The sequence below is a fragment of the Syngnathus scovelli genome, chromosome 22 (genome assembly GCF_024217435.2).
Source record: "Syngnathus scovelli strain Florida chromosome 22, RoL_Ssco_1.2, whole genome shotgun sequence".
Lineage (NCBI taxonomy): Eukaryota > Metazoa > Chordata > Actinopteri > Syngnathiformes > Syngnathidae > Syngnathus > Syngnathus scovelli.
In genome coordinates this window covers 1589961-1610390 of record NC_090868.1, presented here as the reverse complement: position 1 = coordinate 1610390, position 20430 = coordinate 1589961, and positions in this window count along the sequence as shown.

Genomic DNA, 20430 nt, shown 5'->3' with positions numbered 1-20430 from the left:
CTTTGCCCCCATTATTTGTTCCAGACACTGGCGGGATCTCACAGGTGTGTGTATGTGTGTGTCACTACTTCACATTTTGAGGTCTATGTGGACTGGGCCAACAAAATTCCAGGTGAATACTCCTGCGGGTCTTTTTGTTTGGAAGTATTTTGTAAGATCGCCTAGAAAAAGCCAACTGTGACCAATCTCAAATTATAGTCCCCCGTTGAAATGAATGGAAATGGCTTTAATCTGTTCTTGACTCCGCCAATTTGTTTTTAGGGAAATTAATTTTTGAGGAAATAAGCATATTATGTACTTATTTATTTATTTATTGAGGCACTTTATTTTCCTTCAACGTCAAAATTGTACTACAAAAGTTACCGTAAATTTCGGGCTATAAGCCGCACCGGACTATAAGCCGCACCAGCTAAAATTTGTGATTTTTGTTTTGTTTTATACTTATATAAGCCGCACGTAAAGTTAGAAAAGTAAATAAATTAAAAAGAAAAGTTTTGCCTAATGTCTAAATTGTACTTTTATGCATCATTTATGCGGTAGTGGCTTGTTATTGTCAACCTTGGCAGCATCATAGAGCAGACGGGAAGTTTATTCACTAGAAAAAAAAAAGCAAAATCAATGTCATTGATTGGTTGAATTCATTTGTGCTCTGTATTTACCCAAAACATTGCATTCCGTCAATGAACTTAATCAAACGCTCACATTGCAAATAGCGAGCATGAGCGGCAGCGCTCTCACCTGCCAAGCCAACTTTTGCACAATTTCCATGCAATATTCATACCTTGTCTGAGAATGAGGATTCACGATCTGGTCATCAGTTAAAATAAAAAAAAAAAAAAAGGCAATCAGTGATTGTCTCTTGTCCTCATGAAAGAGAATAATTCTTTAACATGCGCCAAGACTGTTCAAAACCAGCCTTTTTTGATGAGTGACACTTCCCGTCCCCCGGATGCTTTTTATGTGTCAAACTCATTAATAAAGCAGGACCCCTGAGAGACAGACAGGGGAGACATGAAGTGTGTGTGTGTGTGTGTGTGTATAACTTTTAGTGTTTGAATTGTCAGGTGCGATTTCGGGACTGTGATCTTCACACAACAAGGTTCAATCACGCTAGTTGTAGTGCTATTTATCGTTTTCTGCTCTGACAATCTATCAGTTTTCTTTTGGAGCAAAGCGGTGCAGGTTTTTTTTTTTTTTTCGGGTTAATGTCAAACACTGAATATTAAAATAGTCAAAAAGTAAAAAGCGGAAGTCCCTGCAGTGAGGTTTGTTACCCAGTAAAAAGTGGTGAGCTTTCTAGATTACTCTGGATGGCTTGTAGGAAAAAAAATGGTCATCTTTTGTTCACAAACACAATATAAAATATTTCAGTGACAATAAAAAAAAATTCAGAAATGATGAGAATTTACAGAATTTCCAAAATTTCAGTGACAATATCATTTTTTTTTTCTGAAATTTGAGAATTTAACCTTGCAGTCGTAAAAAACAGTTTAATTTTTCAGAAATTTTGAGAATTTAACCTTATAGTCAGGAAAATCGTTTTTTAATTTTTCAGAAATTTGGAAAATTTAACCTTATAGTCAGAAAAATCAGTTTTTTAATTATTTAATTTTCTGATATTTTTAAAATTTAACCTTACAGTCGGAAAAATCGTTTTTTAATTTGTCAGAAATTTGGAAAATTTAACCTTATAGTCAGAAAAATCAGTTTTTTAATTATTTAATTTTCAGACATTTTTAAAATTTAACCTTACAGTCGGAAAAATCCCTTCCTACTGTAAAACCCTCACGCAATCGAATCCAACTCAAGTTTTAATGAAGCCAATGAGTCTAATTGAAGTCTTTCCTAAGTGAGTTTTTCCTCTGCCGACAAAACAACACAGCGTAGCCACGAGCTGTCCTTTCGGAACAGTCGGGCTTTTAGTCAGCATATTACACGTGTCAACTCATGTCGTAAATGTCTTCAATATTCATGTTTTCCTATTTGTCAACCAACATTTCATCACAAATTCATGAAAAAAGCCTTTCAAGCTTGCATGCTGGGAGACGGCTTTGTGCGGCGGTGTATACATTTTTTAAAAGACGCCATCCATTTAGAGCTCATCGTCGGAGATTTGCATCCCGAGCCCTTTGGAAAGGAACGATAAACATTTTGTTTCATGCATTTATTCAAGTAACGCACCAATCAAACATTAGTCTCGCGATTGGCCTCGTGCTTAGAGTTGCTAATGGATTTTTGTCATTTTGTTTGGTGAATAATTAACATGTGCACAACATGCTCTGTCAACCAATTTTATTATTGATCAGAACATTTGTTTTTCAAATCTAACATGTGCTGAATGAATTATGTGCAGCGAGGGTTGCATTGTACTTATCCGTTGAATAGATTTTTTTTTTTCATGCCATGTGGAAATTGAATCAAATCCATCTGCAGCTTTTAGTCGTGACCTCTATCCCAGTCAAATTAGAATCACAAGCATATCTAATGGAGAAACCATTTTTTTTTTTGCATGATCTAAAATAAATGCACGACCACAAAACGGGGAAAACTGGTGCTACATCTGCGTTATCCGTTATAAATTGTAAGAGCATGAGTGTAATCGTTTTTTCATACTGGGACATTCGGCGATGGCGGGCGACACAGGCGGAATATTATTTGTCGACGAGAGCATGTTTTTTGTTTAGCGTGACATCTGAGCAGTGCTTTCTTACGATAGAATCCAAGGCTAGCAAAAACAAGAACAGTAGGGGTTCTAAAATTGAGCCCTGTGGAACACCAATGAGGCAACTACTGCAAAGCATCAATTTGAAATCTTTTGGAGTATCTGTCAGCTAGTCGCTACATCTTCCCGTCACAAGATGGCTTCCAGTCGTCAAGTCCGGTCGCTAGCTAGCCCACTCCTTTCTGCGCAGTTAGCCTTTTTCATTAAACCACAATATGTAATTATGGCAGGGGGCAGCTGCATCCTCCATTGTTGTTTAATTAGCCAGTTAATGTTATTACTTAGTGCTGCAAAGCGTCCATTTGTCTTTCTTAAGGAGCTTCTCTCTCTCGCTCTCTTTTGCTCTCTGTCTCTCTCCGTCCATTACCACTGGGAAATTCCGTTTATTTATCGTAATGGCTCGGTACGCAGAAGCAGTTATGTACTTAGGCCATCAAATTTTAATGGACTCCAATTTGGACTCTTAACAATGTGTTGAGGGCTCGGCTGCTAAGTTACAGATTGTCCCAAAAAAAAAATAAGCCCATCAACAATTTGACCGTGTGGCTTTTCAGTCGAAATCATCCTTTTGCATTTCATTTCGGGGTCCAACCAGCAGACCACCAAAGTGAAGTTACAGACGTTTATTGATCCCAGTGATATTCTCCAGCACTTAACCTTTACACGAGATATGAAGTCCCTTATTGAATGTGTACTTTTATGTTCTTCTCCGGCGACAAGGCTAATCAATAGCCACCCTCCGTGCCCTCATTAGGCCCGAGAGCGTCCGTCCATGAGCTTGGACATCTTCGGAGGTCCAATTTAACAGCAAGTTTTGACAACAAGTTTCTCAAAAGTTTTTCCCGTCCGACTCAATTACGATGAACTTTTCACACGGCATAGGCAAGATGCTGCCGGATAACAATTTATCTTCCCCCTTTCCATGGCTCGCACCTGAAGAGTCTTTCCACTTCTCCGTGCAATTGCCTGCCACATTATCTCATTAAAATGTACAAAGAAAAACTCCTTCTCTTTATCTCTGATAATCTAATTAGCATCAGCCAGATGGTTTAATAAGGGATATCGGCTCCATTTAGCCTCCCAAACGGCCCGCTGGAGGAGAACAGTGGAGGAGGCTTCTCTCCGCACTCCTCTTCAGTCTGAATAGCTCTCCAGGGTTCACATTATTGCTTCCTCTGCCTGAGGCGAAGCACTCCAACTCAGGAGTTTAGGGAGGGATGAATGCATCCAGGAGAGAGACATGCTCAAAGTGAATCAAATAGGCTGAGATGTTGGATACTGCTGGGAATGTTTGAAACCAAATAATGGCGGATAACTGATTTCACCTTTCCTTCCCGACCCCCCAAGGAGGAGGAAACATCTCAGATTAGGCTTTAAATCTGAGTCAGTTAATTGTTTGAAGATGCTTCCTGGCGTGGAGGTAGTCGTGAACCTTTTGTTTGAAGTTCTACAAAGAACTCCAGCCGCAATTCCGGGTTCGTTCAAACGAAAGGCCCCGATCGTTAAGGATGTGGGGAAAAAAAAAAAAATTCAATGTCCAGATTACTTTAGAGGAGCCTGAGCCGTCTCGGCTTCTGACACTTTTCCCGGCGTAATGAGCGAATGCTTCCGCGGACACGAATGCGCGAGTGAAGTCCGGTTCCGCCAGACGTCCTTGGCCACGTGGAGCAGAAAGGCGGACGGCACAGCCGGTCGCCGTAGCAGCCCACGGAAGAGACGGGCTTCATTAACTCTCCGGTCCGAGCTGGGCTTTTCCTGCCGGCCAGTCGAGAGGAACGCTCACGAGTTGGCTTTCGAATAAAACGATGTGGACGAGGAGATAAGGGCCTCCTGCTTTCGATTTGACGCTCGGACCGTCGAGGCTGATGAAAAGTACCAAGCCCGGAAACGATTTGTAACAAAACTTCATCGAACGAGCCAGTTAAATATTTTTCCCAGTCTTTAGTATATCCTCCACTTGCCTTGATGTCCTGGATAAATGACTTCTAGGGTAGGACGAGTCATGTGATGGACTCTGACAGGATGGATGATTTATAAAGAAGACGGCGTGTAAAGTATACATGTGACTGACGCCTTCCCTCCACGCTTTATTTTATATACGTAGAGACACACATCTCGTATATCAGCTGTCTCGCAGTCCTTACAGCTCACTACGGGCTCTCTTTCACTGTTTTCTCTTGAATTATTCACTAGTGTCATCATGTTGACCTGTTCCTTGTCAGTGGAGTGTGTGTGTGCGGGTGTGTGTGTGTGTCAAGGCCGAGCAACGCTCCCCTCATCCAGTCTTCGGCTGTAATTTGTGTCACTGACTTGAGTTTGATGGGTGAGCAGTTTCGTGCAACGCAGTGTCACCGGGGTGGAGTGGCAGCACACACACACACACACACACACCTTCTGCATGACTTTGTGCACCTGTGAGAAGGTACCGCCGCCGCCGCCACCTCCAACTCGACACGATGTCACAGTGAGGAGCCCGGAGGAGACAGCCCAGGCCACGTGGCAGCGGGGGCGCTCGCAGCTGCCGCTTGTCACATTAGTCAGCTCAAATTTGGAGGAAATCAATTCAGAAGCCTAATTCGCCCGACGACTCGCGCAAAAGCCCCCGGACGTCGCAGAGCTCACACACACACACACACACTCTATCCAAACTCGCGTTTGGCTCTCAGGGGACACAAGTCATCAATCTTAAATCAGCTCCTCCAAACTAATGGCAGTCTCAACCTGACCAGTCCTGCTCAATTCAATTATTACCGGTTTGACAAAACAAAAAAAACCCAAAAAAAAACACCTAACGACAGGAAGTGAGTGATGAAAAGTTGCACTCATGCATTGTGCATTGCGCAAACACGTCATTTTACTGGCTGTGTGCTGTATGCTAATGCTCATCATCAGTCAGCATGGATTAGCGCTCAGCTAGCTTGGCGAGGAACCGGCGTTTCTTCAAGACAATACGCCGAGACAGTTTTCAGCATAGACCACTGCACACGGGCTCCTCCGGCTTTGTCCAAAATAGTTTTGGAGAGTTTTTGCCACCCGTCGTTACTGCTTTAATCAAGGCTGTGCTAATTAGCCAAATGATGATATTGCTATTTAGCGCCGTCATAGCACAAAATTGCTCGTCGAGATGTATTTACCGTTCCCGACTGTCAGCGTTTTAACCGCAAAGAGAGTCATGAACGAGGCACATAAAAGTGACGGATGCAAGTTTGCCGTTCCCGTGGCGCCGGGCGGGTTGAATAAAATTGAAAGCTACTGTTTATTCCCCCCTGTGTCACTTTGTGAGATCGGGTTTTATTTGTTTGCAATTGATTTAAGATGGTTAGGTTTTCCTCATGATGGAATAAGATGATTGGATTTGTGTTGCCTCTCCGCTGGTGTTGCGAAATCAGATCATCGCCATCCTTGTTGAACAGGCCGAGTTCATCTGAAATTTTTTTTCTGATCTCTCAGACTTCCTTTGGCACTTCTCAGTCTTCTAAGCGGCCTCGTCATTTTTTGTAATGTCCTGAACTCGAAGCTGAACTCGCAGTGGGCTGAGCATATAACCTTGTGGCACTCCAGTGCAAATTGGGATGGTCCGGCAGAACCTGCTGCATCCTTTTGTTGTTTTTCTGTGAGGATTGCAGATCTGTGAAGGTTTACACGCTGGATTTGAAGTATCGAGGGTTGTTGGTGCTTTGCCATTATTCGGATTTAACGACGATCCCTTTCCTTCATTTTTTTTTTCTTGATTTCTAACGGAATTTATGAGCAAATGATGAGAACAAATTGCTTAAGCAGGTGCTATCTCCGGTCCCCAGCCACACCTGCCCGCAATCGGGTTGGGTCTCTGGTTAAGGAGCGCTTGTCAACCCGGCTTTCCGTTGTAGAAGCAGTCCGAGGGGCTTCCTGCGGGGAACGCGGCTACCGAGTCATTATTCATCATCCAAGGCTTTGCCCGGGCCCGTCAGGCGCTCTCCCTCGGCAGCAGTCCATCTCCACCTCCATTCATCATGGGCTCCAATGCGGCTCAGCGCCAGATAAGGCGAGTGAGACACTTAGGCCCGAGAACACGAGCCAGGCGCCTTCATTAGGACCTCGCTGGTGTTCTGGTACAAACACCTCAGCGATATTAAGCTGGGTCAATTATCATGTCGCTCTCAGCCAGCCATCAAGGTGCTGGGTTCTTCCATTTGAGTGGAGAAGCGCTGCGAGTCCAACTCGGCGAAGAAAAAGATACGCATTAACACCGTGGCTTGAACTAATATAGCAGAAGTGCTTTTCAAAGTGCTAGCTGAACTTTTCTTTAGTTGTCTTGCACTTAAAATCAATCCATAATGATTCATTAGACTCAGCGGGAATGGCGTCCATTAATGTTTAAAGGAAGTGGCCAGTAATGAAGACCGCGCACTATATCTATATATTAGCTTTTGATTGGCACAGAGTGGCGCTAATTGCAAAATTCCGCCAAGCAACATTCCTAAAGTGTCGCCAAAGTACTTCCATTTCACCCGAGGAAGTAAGTCAAGCGTTTGTACTTGCGGAATGTGTCGACTTTAGCATTATGTGACCTCATAAACTGCGCACAGCGGTAAGCGAGTGCTACGAGCACAGCCGCAGGTAACACGTGCGATTATGTATCTCCTCCAGGCTAATCTGATTAAATGATCCCCCCCCTCCCCCCCCTCCCCATGTATTCCATTTCCTGTATTTTGTCTTCTTGCACTGGAGGCTTGTCAATAATCATCACCCGTCCTGTCCTTCCTCATCTTCAATGTCAGCCCTGGGGCTCTAAAACAACATATGTTCCCCCCCCCCCCTCACCCCCTTACAGACAATCCACCGAAAAAAAATATATATATCGCACTTCTTTTCCCCGAAACAGATGGCCCTGTTTTTCCCCTCCTCCTTTACTATAATGACAAAATCATTAATTGGTATTGCGTAAAGGCTTGTCCCGCTTTGGAGCGTCGTCTCGCACAGCGTGAGCGCCCGTCGAAAAAACTCACACATGTAAAAGATTAATCTTTTTGCCTTCAGGTAGGTGAGCTGGAAATCAGTGGGTGTCTTTTTCTTTTTTTTTTTTTTTTAAAGGAAAAAAAAGCAACCCCTTAGCTGTTTGGTTAGCGGGGAGAACAGAGAGAAAAGGGCACATCTTCGCTCCGATAGGAAGTCTTCTTGTAGTGCAGAGCAAGGAAGTCGCCGGAATATTAATCAGTAAATATTCCATACTTGCTACTTTTACCTGCATACTGATGCGCGTGCAGACCGGATAAAAGTAAAATCACAAATGCTTTATTGTGACTTTATGCACCAGGCCACTTCCTCCCTTTCTAAAACCGATCAAACCCCGCGTTATATATTAGCAAGACGCTAAACGGATGAATATTTGATAACTGTTATTACTCGGCCCTTACATCAGCTCTGTGAGCTCAGACCGCCACTTCTTCACGTCAGGAAAACCACTTGTGACAATTACGGGGATGTCGTCGTCACATATCCCGAAATGCGTCATTCACCGACTGACTTCTGATTCTTTTTTTTCTACATTCATCTTTTTTTTGTTGGAGTGCTCTCTATAATCCATCTCGCCAGCTGAGAGGTATTCCCCCAGGGTAAATTACTCTGGAGGCCCGGCTGGCCCGACGCCGCATCAGATTGACCCTCAGCTTGTTTGCCATTTTGTATACGGCGCTGTTTATTTAACAAGGAGCAGAGTGAGTGTGATTTCCAGGGACGCGTCCCTGTGATAGTTGCTTTGACACCCTGCCTGAGTAATGACCCTCATTATGGAGCTTCTGACAGCTCCCTGAAAGAGCTGATTTATGAATATGCTGGGACCGTCCTCCCAGCGCCGTCTCCCCTCCCACTGTCAGCACCCCGAGACTATACATATGTGTTGCGTGGGCGTTTACATACATATAGATGGTACACCTGCTCCGGATCGGGATAAAAATAATCCTCTTTTATTCTCCTCGGGTAAAGTTTGGCGATTGCGCCAAATTTGGAGTGTTTAGTATGCAAACACGGCAATGGGAAAAAAAAAAAAAATCACTGCCTCTTTGGTCAGTACTTCATGAAAATTTCACCCGGCTCACTCCTCTAGGATTAACCCTGTACATATTAACCCTTCTTAAATATCACCCATATCAAAGGGCGGCGTAAATAAGTGATGAGGGATATATCTCGTCTTCTTTTTTTTTCGCCCCAGTAGAATCAATTAAGTGTGCAAAGGAGGAAAGTACTGACCCTCTTGCTTTTGGAAATATCCATCGGAGCTCTGTCAGCAGGAGTGAAGGGAAAAGCGGTGGCACGGTTGCAACCCCAAAGTACTGATAAAGTTAGTGAGCCGGTGAAAAGGCTGAAGGATATTCTAAATAGAGCTTGAGATGAAGCGGTGGAGGATATCTAGTGGATATGCATAAACAGTGGAGGCAGATAAAGCTACGGCGGACTTGTCAGAATCCAGCCGCTCGCTGGCTGATTTACGACGATCCCGCGCTTAAGACCGTATTCCGACTCCTCCGTCCTGTAGCCGAGCATCCTACACGTTAGCCTTGACCTCCGTATTGCGAATGTTTTCCAAATTGCCACATCAAATCTTTTATTTCCTGTTGCACAAGATAACCCGACTTAGGTGATTCTCAGGTTTTTAAAATTTTGCTCGAATATTCTCGGTGCAGTAGATTTCACACGCACGTCAGGATACTTTATACCCAGCATTAAAAAAAAAAAAAAAAAGGCTTAGATAAAAGGTAAGGAATATGCTTTATTAACTTTAAATATGCATGATGTTTCAGACGTGAAGCATAGCATCAAGAATGTCCAAAAGCTTGACGACTACTTAGTCCCCCCCCCTCCCCTCTCAAATAATGTAAATAATTAAAAAGTGAAAAAGAAGGACGCAGGGCAAATCCTCGCATACTTCGCATAAACATGATTAGTGACCTTGGGTGTCCTAAGAAATACGATCTTAAAAGTCTCACTGGCCGAATAGTCGAAGCTCGACGGGCCTGTCGAGTACAACTAACCGTATTAATCCGATAAAAATCCGATATCGACGGTGTGACGCTCGCTCTTATTAGTCAATTGATTTCCTTTTGACGCCGCCGAACGCTAAGCTTCGGCCTCTTACGTAGCGGCTTAGCCTTATTAGCAAACGGGGCAAACACGGCAGCCCCGACTCCCTCGACGGGCGGCGTAAATAGATAAATACATAAACAGACAAGCTCGTAGCGCTAGTCCCTGTTGATTTCCCAGCAATCCCCGGCAGATGAAAATAAAACGCTCTCGCGGCCAAGTGGCGCTTCAAGAGACGTGCGTGAAATGTTATTTTCCGACTGCAAATGAGAAGGCAAATTGTTTATGGCGCGGGCGCTTCATCTCCCGCTCCGGCAGCGGAGATTTAAACGGCTACACTGTATTTACTCGCCGTCGTGTTGCCTGCGGCGCGGCTAATGGCCCTGTAAACTCTTATAATGAGAGGCACGCGCTGTTATTTATCCGCCTCGGCATCCTCATTTTTTTTTTTTTTGCCGTACTTTCCTCCTTGTAAATCTCTTGACTGTCCTTATCGTCGGAAAGTAGCATCATTCCTTTCAATTGCAATTTATAGATAATAATAATACATTCAATTTAGAAGCGCCTTTCAGGTCACTCAAGGTCACTTAAAAACAAATGTGTTTATATAATATAAGGTGCCCGAAAAAAAAAAATGGAGCCAAACGGGATATATTATTCTACACGATGGAATCAAAACGGACTCGATTTGTGACAGTGTTTGAGAACGGCTCTAATCCAGTAAGCACTTTTTAGTGAATTAGCCTGAGCGGGCTAATCTGCAGATCACAGCGCACGCCGCCGAGGTATTTAGACAAACCGGCGGCGACACTACGTCAGCCCTGGTGATGAAAGACGAAATGTTGGAAAAACAGACTTTTGGGATGTGCTTAATTACACCAGCGCAAGAGCGAGCGAGCGAGCGAGCGAGGAGGCTCTGGCGCTGCGCCGGCGTTCCTTGCCGCTCCGCTGGGCAGATTATGCTCAGGTATCAAGCCGCAGCCGCAGAAAGCGGATTACTTGTGTCCAAATAGACTTGTCAGTTTGCAAACTCCAGATGCGATCATTCCCAGAAGAAGGGGTAATTATGGGGGGGATAAAGCCGGCGTTGCTGTCAGATGCTGGAGCCGGATGAGACAATCGCTCAGTAATGAAGGATTTTTACATGGCTGAGGTGAGCAAGGTGCTTCTGCTCAATTCTACCTCCGTGCGCTTATTGCTGTTATGGAGCACTTCCATTCCCTACTTTGCATGGAAAAAAAAACAGATTTGCTTTGTCCCAATAACAAAATGGATTGTGTGTGTTTCTACATGTATATTTTTACTGCCTAAGTAGTATATATGTATACGGATGGATGGATACTAGATACCAGATACTAGATAGATACTACATACATACATTAAATACAAATACTAGATAGGAGATAGCCAATACTAGATAGATACCAGATACTAGATACCAGATAGATACCAGATATCAGATACTAGATACTCGATAGATACTAGATACCAGATAGATATCAGATATTAGATACCAGATAGATACCAGATACTAGATAGATACGAGATATCAGATACTAGATAGATACTAGATACCAGATAGATACCAGACATCAGATACTAGATAGATACTAGATAGATACTAGATACCAGATAGATACTAGATGCTAGATAGATACTAGATACCAGATAGATACCAGATACTAGATACTAGATAGATACTAGATATCAGATATATACCAGATACTAGATACTAGATAGATACTAGAGATACCAGATAGATACCAGATACTAGATAGATACTAGATACCAGATATCAGATACTAGATAGATACTAGATACCAGATAGATACCCGATATCAGATACTAGATACTAGATACCAGATAGATACCCGATATCAGATACTAGATAGATACTAGATACCAGATAGATACCAAATATCAGATACTAGATAGATACTAGGTACCAGATAGATACCAGATGTCAGATACTAGATAGATACTAGGTACCAGATAGATACCAGATGTCAGATACTAGATAGATACTAGATACCAGATAGTAGATACTAAATAGATACTAGATACCAGATAGATATCAAATACAACTATACTTACTATACAAGAAATACCAAATACTAGATAGATACTAGATACCAGATACAAGATCCTAGATGGATGGATGGATAGATGGATGCGCCCATCTGTTTCATCTTCGTTCTTCCATCACCCCGTAGATGATCACCTGTCATGGCAAATTATAGAGTCGCTCATTCCCTGCGTTTGTCTCGGCGTCTGACCTTTTCCACCCGTCAACCCTTCGACTTGACCGTGGCCCAGGCGCCAGCCTGGTAGCGCGGCGACACGCCACCACGTCTGTTTTATGATGACGCCTCGCCGATGACCAATCACTCATCCTCTCGCTAAATAGCCCGCCCCTCTCTCGCCGGCTCGGGCTCTCGGTTGAAAAGGTCACACAATTAAATGGCTCGGGCCTTCTGTTGGTGTCATAGGGATGGTGATGTATCACTCCGGGCGGGCTGTACGTGTACCTGACACACTGTGAGCATGAATATGATTTCAGAGATCATTAAAAATTTAACAGCGTGACCTAATTACCCGAGCTCCCTATTCAGATGGCATGCGCTAAGCGAGATGGAGAGAGGACCATGAGGAGGAGGCGGACCAGGGAGGATCTGTGTATGGCATGCTGTAAGCCTCATCTGGAATCAATTATAATTACTTTATGTTGCTGCTTTGTCAATCAATACCAGCCGTAATGGATCGCTTAGGTGTCTCGGTAGGGTTTGTTTGCCACGTGCGACCGAGGCACCGGCGAGGAATGCCTGTAATTACCGTGCGGCATTTTAAGTGGATGAGGTTTATGAGCGCCGTCATTTATCTTGGAGTGGATCGCGAGTGGCTCCGCTCGGCCCGTAAAAAAGCAGCCGAGAAGAAAGAGTCCGAGCAAACAGGTAGAAACGCTCCATTGTCTTTATTTCAATGAACTTCCTCTATTTATTTATTTTTTCACCCCCCACCGACCATCGATTGCCCAGCCCCGAGTCGCAAACAAGGCAGATCGCCATTATGCCCCCCGTTACAAAGCGTTTCATGAATCTTTGACTGAAGTCGTAAAAAAACTCGGGCCTTTCACGTCGCCCGCCATCGATTTAACGCTGCCGAGGATGAATCGCAGATCAATCGTCCGGCTTACCTCGCTTAATGAGAGCGAGCGACGGTGAAGCCTGCTTGATGTCGCTCGGGTTTTGTTTTCCGTGTATTAATGGCGGGAGAATGAGAATAGTAATTGCATCTTGGGATGTTCATCAGTCCATTTATGTCCATCTTGAATTTGTGGCTGAACCTTGTCGCTCTTTCGTCTTATGTAAAAACGATCTCAATAATGCATTGCGTCATCTCCATTTTTTTTTTCCCCCCCGCATTATATTACCTCGAGTTAGTTACCGACTTATCCAGTGATGCCCTCTGACTCGAGAGCCATCTCTCAGATATCACAGAGTGGTCCTGCCTGTCAGGTTACTCGAAGGGAAGAGCGCCTCCGTGTGGCAGGTGAGAAAAGGACGCACATATTTACATCTTTTGACCACTCAAATGATGCCGAGAGTCAAATATTCTTTGAATTTGCGTGTCATTGAGGGATTTTTTTTAAAAAAAAGCTCAAAAGAGTAACTTTGAGACTAAGTCCCCCACAAGGTATAAGATTGCTCAATTGTATCGTACAAAAGGGCAAAGGAATAATTTCGTTATTGTATGTATGCCAGTGAAAGAAAGGCGAAGGATTCTGAATACAGGCACGTCAACAAGCCTCTACCCTACTATTAGCTCCGCCTTCTCCTCCTCTTATCCTGCCATTTCTTTGCCTATTTGTTCCTCCTCAAGAGGAAAAGTGGAACTCCTTCTGGAAGGCTTTTGCAGTTGTAATGTACACGATGGCAACAAACCTTTGATTAAATGCATTTGAATGACAAAAGAAAAGGGCCAGACCCCCCCTGGTGGAGATTTCAGTTAATAAGCTTTTTCTTTTTGGGAACGGCGACGCAGGCATGCTGACTTTTGACACCCGCCGTTTCCAAGAGGGGCATTTTGTGAACACTCATACGCTGGCAACCTGAGATTAAATCAAGTCGGCTATAATAAAGTATAATGTTATATTCATTTTGTCATCATTACCGATTGGAGTGCGCTAAAAGGCTGCTGGAATATAATGACTTCCAAATAAGTTCATTGTGCTAATGGAAAAAGATGTGTGGATGACTAATATTAGTTAGTGTTTCATTATTAGAAGAAAGAATATTTAAACGGGATTTTTTCCCCCCTTTAGGTGTCAACTTTTCTGCTCCTAATTATTCATTGACAATAAGATCTTGAAGTGTTATGGCTACACCTAGCAGATGTATTCCGTCGCTATTTGTATTTTTTTTAACAAGTGTGAACATGGAAAGAAGAATATCATCGCAACAAAGACTGATGGAAGCGTTCTAAACTCAATAAAAAAAAAAGACTGTTTGAGAAATCGAGTCATTACCTACGTAGAATTTAAGAGCGGCATTTATCCGAGAAAGGCGTGCAAATCTATGTAAGTATCTCCACTGTTTGCATAATAGATTAGAAATTAGCATTTTTGTTCATTTTCCATGTATGCACAGTGCCTGGAAGAATAACACTCCATGCATATCAGATCAGCCTGCCTACAATTTTGCGCAGTATATTATTTGACAATCTAAAATGTGTAATTTGCATGAAATTGCTTAATTAAAACACAGTCACTGGGGGTATTAATTTCTTTGTCTGACAGTGGAGTGGAGTGAGGGGAGAGCAGGGGAGATGTAAAATGCTGTCAGATAGCGCTGTCACAGAGGCAGAAAGGAATTTCTGCCACATCTGCGCAGCCCCCGACCAACACCCCCCCCCCCCCCCCGCCCATCCTCGGAGCACGCGGCACGATGGCGAGGATAACGCCTGCCCTGCTAATTTGGGTTAGGGTGGTAAACGGAGGCCACTGCTCTCGAAAGATACCAAGCGAGAGGGAGATGGTGTTTTTTTTTTTTTTTTAAGGGGGGGGGCAAGATTAGGACGAGAGGTGGCGCCGGGGGAGAAAATATATTCCGGCTGTCTTTGTGTCACGCTATCATTGTTGTCCTCTGGGTGCGAGGCGTGCCAGGCGCGTGCCAGCGATACACTGGCGTCAAATCACGCTGTAAAAAGTGTCAGGCTCCTTTCTTTCAATTTCTAATGTGTTTAAAAAAAAAAATAGTGAAAGGAAAGCTATTTAATGGTCACCATTATAAATGTGGGAAGAAAAGGGCATGCTGAACCAAATGGATGCCCCCCCCCCCCCTCCCTAAATAAAAAAAAATACACAGCGAGGTGGGACTCTTTGGAGCTTGACAAAGAATAAGATTAAAGCTCCTTTTTTTTTGTCGGACCGCGGCGGGCGTGTGTGTAGCCCGGCGCATCTGTACCCTTTTCTTAAATATCAAAAGGCAGCCAAGGCGTGTTAACATTTCAGTAATTCCAAAGATACACGACGAGTCGATGGCTGCGCTGGCGTGTTAGGCGGAGCGACGCAACCAAGAAGTTCTCCAAGTAAAAAAAAAAAAGGAAGACCGTTGCCGTCTTCACGTGTTGGCAAAGGTCACACTAAGCAAAAAAAAATAAAATAATACCTTGCATCTAAAAAAATTTATCCATCTCGGCCCTTCCTGTACTCCATCAATAAAGGGAGCGGAAAAATAGATATTACAAATGTATCTTATATGAAATATGAAAAGTGATAGTGTCGGGAAAAAACGTAAGAGGTGGTTGTGACTCGGAGGGCGTTCGCGCTGACAGGACCTCCGCCGCAACCTTGACGGCCAGCCTCGCTGGCACCTTAATTGGTCCTTTGATGGCGTCGCAAAAGGTGTCGAAGGTAATGAAAATGGAAGGTGTCGCCTATTATGCGTTTCCTTTTCATGCTGCCGGACGTTTCTCTCTATCCTTTTTTTTTTCCAGCATGTTCATCCAAGGGAAAGGCCTTTCATAATTTATTCTCAAATATAGACTAATAAATGAATATATCATAAATTTGGAAATGTTCCTTAAAATTGCAAAAATAAGAACAATTTTAAAATTGTAATTCTTGAAGATAAATTTGCCTTAAGACCATACCCATACCTGGTATCGTCCCGATATCGATACCTGGTATCGTCCCGATATCCATCCCATCCGTTCGGTATTCCCATTCTTTGACGAATTTCGTGTCAAGACGAATTTATTTAAAAAGGAAGGAACCCCCGCCACAGCACGTGCTGATCAAACGGCGCTTGGGGGAGTCGTTTCCAGCCATCGCCTCCTTTTTGAAACCACGCTAATGGATGCAGTCCTCTCATTAACTGAGTCCAAGAGCTCGTTAGGCGGGCAACAAACAAGCGGGCGTCACCAAATGCCAAGTGCTCCCGTCTTCCCCCCGCTAGCATGTGACCGTGTCTCGAACCCTCCCACTCCTCGGCACACTCGACGGGTCTGGAGGTAGCGAGCTCCCCTGACGGAGAGTCTCGGTGCCCCGGGGGTCACGGGATCAAGGGGATGGGAATCGATCTCGCCGGTTGTCGGATGACCCGTGGAAGCCTGACTAAGTATAGGCAGGGTTCTTCAGTGGGTGGTCCGAAGAACGCCCTAGTGTTCCTCCACAGGTTGCTAGTCAAGAATATGGAAGTATTCGGTTTAATTACATGTTTAACATGTGTATCCATCATCCCAGCCTTGGAATATGGCGGATATTAGTCGGACGCATAGCAGCTGATTACAATCTACTCCGACATTAGTCTTCATTTGATCATATCGATGCATCTAAAATGAAGCCCCTTCTACAAATACTTCATTTTCCATCTGCATCATCAGTGCCCATCATGAGATCTGAAGAAAAAAAAAATCAAGAAATCACAGATTCGGACTGACAGCTGTGAGTTTTTCACGTCCGCCTCGATTAACTCCTTGCGGAAAGTCCAAGCGAGCGACGTCTGGCAAAAAGATGCGCCGCCAACGTCTGCGTAGCTTTGCCGCTCGGCGAGGGGAAGGAAGGAAGCGATGGATAGAGATAACTCCTTGTCAGGATCACAGAGTAGCGGCGTGCTCGCGAGGGTCCGCCGCAGCCTCACAAGGGCTGAGTGATCGAACGCGATACGACACGTTGAAATTATCAAACGGCACTTGTGTTAAAATACGCCGTGAACTCTTAATTTGCCGCTTAGTTCATCAACTATTCATTCATTTAAAAAAGGGAAAAATGCCATTTCCATTTCTTCCCTCCTGCATTCGAATGATTGTTTTGAAGGATATCAATTAAATGTGTCCAATTAGCGAGCGCTTCAAAAGTGGCGCCTTTTTTTGATCTATTTACTCGCAAGCAAGGCGGCGGCGGCGCGACAGTGCCAAGTTTCAAAAACAGCTTCTGCTCCAGATGAAAGGGTCATTTGATCATATATTTTTTATTTTTGTCGTAAAGAGAAAAGCGTGCCAATGACGAGTCGTTCCCCATTAAAGTCAAGCAAAATTATCTGGTCCGCATTAAAAAAAAAAGAAAAAGTGAGATATGTATCATGCATGTGGATATGCATAAACATGATGGAGGAGCTTAAGTAGAAAATGAGATCTGATGCCGTCATGAAGAAGAGAAAACCGGCGTGCTCGGAATGCATTTAAATTTAAATATTCATGTCATTATAATTCTGAGGAATGTGGAGCGACCCGTATGATATTTTATTGACGAGGTTTTAAAAAATGAATGCTGTCCCCACTCCTTAATAAAAATACTTGGCTTTTACTCGCGAGGAGACAGTCGCAGGCGATGATAAATAGCTAGCTTGCTAGCTAGCAGCTAGCTAATCATTCATCCGACTTGTTTACTTCTAGTTAGATTGCTGTCCATCGCTAGCTAGCTAATCGTTTATCCGATTTATGACTTGCAGACTTGTTTACTTCTTGCTAGCTTTCTGTCCATAGCTAGCTAGCAAATCATATATCTGATTTATGACTAGAATTTGTCAAAGTGAATCACATTATTGAGATAGGAAACAAAAATGGCAATTCCATTTTTTAAAAATTCTTATCAGCCTTGTAATGCATCAAATATTTACATTTGGCCGAGGCGGTTGCTGATGTTGATCCGCTGGATCGGCGCGTACAATGAAATGATTTTGTCATGTTTTCCGTCTCATTTGAAGAACCTTCGACCCCGGAGGCTGTGATTGTGGTCGCGTGTCCGTGTTCATCTGCAGACAGACTACATGAAGCCTGATATGAGACGATAGTTTGAAAGAAGAGAAATGAGATATAGGTGGATAAATTAAATCCCTCCTCCTCTTCCTCCTCTTCTCTATCTGGTCTTGAGTAATTATGTTGTTTGACCGGCGGCATGGCGCAGGATGCACTGAACCTTGAGTGGATGGAAGTGACGTCAGGCTAGCGGGTACGGTGAACGTCCCGACCGCCTCACGTTAATTATCTTTTGTTTGGACGCTCAGAAATGAAAACCTTGAATCACCAAGCGCCCCGCGCTGACGCTTGTCATGAGCACATCATCAGCGTGCCATCAATAATGAATGAAACACACATTAAGATGGCCGAGGCGGGAAAAAGTGATTAAATTACACCTATTATTACTTCCATTTTTGATGTACTGCCTGCACGTAATTAAAAAATAAAGTCAAGCAAGAGGGGCAGACAACGGTTATGAAATTACAGTTATGTTACAGGAACGCCAGAAAAGCATTTTTTTAATTTTGGGGAGACTCGCCTTGACATATGAGCTCCCGTAGTGCAATAAAGCAGCTATTAGTGGTCCGAATCCTAATTTTATATTCGTCTTTGTCCCTGAAACAGCTTTAAGATGGCCATAATTCTCCCGGTTGGAGTTAGAACGCCGCCCGCTCCATTAGTTTACGGCTCCGCCCGGGCCTCCTCTCCCAGAACATACACAAGGAGCGGCGCCGCTCACGGATTACGCCCTCGTAAATCCTCGGCCTCCTTCATCTTCCTCCCGTCGAAGCGTGTCACGGGGAATAAGCCAAACAAGATGGCCTCCAAAGAGCGGCGTCAACATGGTGTTTGTGATAGCGCTCGTCAAAGGGCTTTGTCGGGGGGATTAGGGTGTCGGAGGGCGGGGCGCCATCGGAGCAGCTAATTATCTATATGTTAATAGCGCGTCCCCCGCGTCGGTTACTCCGCCAAAGCCGAGCTAGCTAGCTAGCCTGCGTGCGTCCTCGCGCGTGTGATCAAAGATGGGGAGTCGTGAGTGATTCTCATTTGTTCAGGGGAAGTTTTCAAACTGTGGAAACAATGTTATTACACTTTGCCACAATGGCGGCGGCGTAATGTGCTATTTGCCATGCCGGCCCCGGATCCCGCAGATGGAAATTAGGGGAGAAAATTGCTGCTAACTACTCAATTACAGCGCTTGATGGCGCGGCTGACCCCGCTTGGCGGCGGTGGCAACACGGAGCCAATCACCTTCCCCGCGTGGCATTAAATTAGAATCGGGAAAGAGAACAATTGCGCATATCCGTCGCGGAAAGACATTTGAATTACCTCCGACGCTTTGGCTTCATATTGAACAATTAAGTGTAGTGATGGGATTTTATGGGACGCTTTGCAGGCAAGGTGAGCGACGCGTGCTCTATCTTTGGATTTTCAATTTAACAATTAACGACAACATTAGGAAAAACGTCGCGGGTTAACGTCGTCAGACTTAACTCATTCGACGGCGGCCATTTGCAATGATCGTAACCCCGCGGCAGCCATTTTATAACGTCGACCCGATTGTGTTGTGATTTTTTTTTGTCTTTTAATCGTGCTGCCACTTGGATTTTTGGTTTCATTCCTGACATCCATAAGGCAGGACTTGAAGTTGTATCGTACTCATCAGTCTCAAGTGTCCTCAAGTCTTGCTTTCTCTCGCTTCGGGAGCCAACGTGACTATCTCGCCATCGTCGGTGTCATATTTCACATCTAACTGGATGTTTGTGCCGGGTGTGATGTGTTTACCCAGCTGGGAAAGATGATCTCCATGCAGCATTGGAAAGTGTAACGCAATTACTTGATTTATTTTCCACTCCCTCGCTTGGAGACATTCAAAACCGCAGTACATAATTGTTTTTTCCCCCCTTCGAGTTTACCTAAGCAGCAAGACGCTCGTATCAAAGTCGGGAACTCGAGAAGCTCTTTTGTTTAGACTTTGATGCTAAGTACTATAAAGCAGACTGACTTCACTGGTTCACCAGATCCAAAATAAACCAGAGGTCCAGTGTTCCAGGAGCGCTCGTTTGCGGTTTCACCTGACAGCTGCGAGTCAGACGATCCCGCCTCCTTGTCATGTTTTTCCTCCGACCGAATCGGCAGCATCTGCAGTCCTGTAATCAGCGCAGACCGCAGTTTAGCCGAGCTGTGTTTTCCGCTTTACGTGTGTATACGTTGCGGTCGCTTTGACAAATGCCGTCCAGAGCGGCGGCACCTTGGCAGGCATCGTAACCGCTGGCAAACTCCTCGCTGGTTTATCTCATCCCTATCTTGGAATCGTTGGGAGTCCTGGAAGGGGAATTAAAACATTTCTGATGGACAAGACGTATTACTTTGGTATACCCAGAGATGGGAAACCCCAAAAGTAAAAACCC